Raw genomic sequence first — 1859 nt, forward strand, 5'->3', positions numbered from 1 at the left:
GGATTTATGGGCTCTTTTGGCTTTGTACACTTCGGCGAAGGCGCGGGGTGGGGGGGACGAGACACACACTATATTAATCCATTAAGAGACAAAGAGCAAATTGGCTTAGTTTAAAGTAAAATGTTTTGGCTAATGAAGGTGGGTGATGGGTCTTCGAGCCCCGAGTAGCCACTTAAATTATTAAATATTTCTTTTTTTTTTCTCCGCTGGTAGTATTGATTCAGCGTGTGCATGAAATGCCTGGTGCTTAGTATGTGTATGTGTTTTCCCCTTGTTTTTACTTACTCTATCAGTTGCAAGTATATAGCTGAATGATCTACATTAAAGAAGTGCAGTTTATCAAAGGAAGTTGGGGGTGGGTGGGTAGCGAAAACAATTCTTCGCATATAGACAGTGAGAAGGGCTTGAAGGACAATGTCTCGGTAACAATTATTTCCAGAAGAGCAAAATAACCCATTTGATGCGGGTGGGGTGCGGAGAGGGAGGGAGTTTAATGTAGATGTTAAAAAAAAAGGGGGGGGGTAAAGAGGAGGGGAGAGAGAGCGAGAAAAGAAGAATAGAAATAATGCAGTTCCAGACATTTTGTGCTATAAAAGCTTTCCTCCTCCTCCCCTTTCCTCCCTCCCCCCGCTACTATCTCCAGTGATAATTAGCATACCGTCTAGTTGCGATCGTAATGCGAATAAAGTACTTGGACAAGTTTAGGAAAGTTTGTCCGGGTAAACTTTGTTATAAGAGAACAAGGTGGGGTATTAAAATAGGCAGTACGTGTGTGGAGGCTTGTGGAGAATGACAGTCAGCCGTTGTTTTTGCTCTAAAACCAGCTAACCTCTGCAATTAACAACTGTAGACAAACCCTGTATTTTAAGCTCAGAAGTGTTGGTTAGGAGTCAGCACCATTTATTACGAGCGTTAATAAGCTCCCAGCAGTAGACAAGTATCTTCTGGGGAATGTGCATTGTGCGCCCATAGCTTATTCATTACGTTACGCGGATAGATACGGAGGGTTTGGGCACTAGATGTGCAAATATAGATTTTCTGAGACTACTTTCTAAACATTAATTCTGGTCTTTATTTAATCCAGATGCACGATTCCCCTCCCCCCCCTCCAACCCCACATTTGCTGCCTTATTGTTGGTTTACATTTTCTGAAAAGGCGACTGGTGTAACCTGTGGAATTTGAAATGCAAATAAAAGCCTGTGGGAGTTGAGGCAGAACAAATCAGCATTTATAAAGTGAAAAAGATTTAATGTCTTTGATACCATTGCGAGATTTTTTTTTTAATAAGAACTGGATCGTGACGTCAAGTCGTTTGCAAAAGATTTTTTTTAATGTCTGAAACGCGAGTATGTGAAGTGCTTACAGGAAAAACAGATTACAAGATTAACATCTGTTAACATGATCGTTTATCTCCAGCCAAAAATAGGTCAGTCCTTTCTTAAGGAAACACGATTGCTGGGCGCATGATTAAATAATGAAATTAGGCTGATGAGTTCATACATTAGATGCTGCCGGCGCGCGTTATGGCCTGATCCAGGACAAAAATATGTAATTCGGGGACCGTCGGAGATTAGCGTAAGGTCAAAGTCCCTTTTGGGGGAGAGGCGCAACTCTCCCGCCTCCGCTTCTCCTCCTCGCCCCCCCCCCCCGAGGTGCTCCCCATCTCCGCCCCCTCGGGCTCGCACCGCGGCCCGGCCGCGCTCCCCCGTCGGGGCAGCGAGCTCCTTCCGTGCGAGCGGCGAAGTTTCCGCGGGGCGGCGCGGGGGCGGAGGGACGGCGCGGCCGGGGGAGGGTGGTGGTGGTGGTAGTGGGGAAGGACGGGACGCGCTGCGGAGCCCCCGCCCGCCGCCGGTGCCCG

The 1859-nt window shown here is 46.9% G+C and overlaps 1 protein-coding gene across 1 annotated transcript in view; it reads left to right on the forward strand.

Annotated features, from left to right (window-relative positions):
* ZNF516 (zinc finger protein 516) overlaps positions 1-1859 on the forward strand; it is a 102692-nt gene that overhangs the window by 736 nt on the left and 100097 nt on the right. The window lies entirely within an intron of this gene.

Source organism: Rhea americana, unplaced genomic scaffold (genome assembly GCF_003343005.1).
Source record: "Rhea americana isolate MKP2758 unplaced genomic scaffold, rheAme1 scaffold_87, whole genome shotgun sequence".
NCBI lineage: Eukaryota > Metazoa > Chordata > Aves > Rheiformes > Rheidae > Rhea > Rhea americana.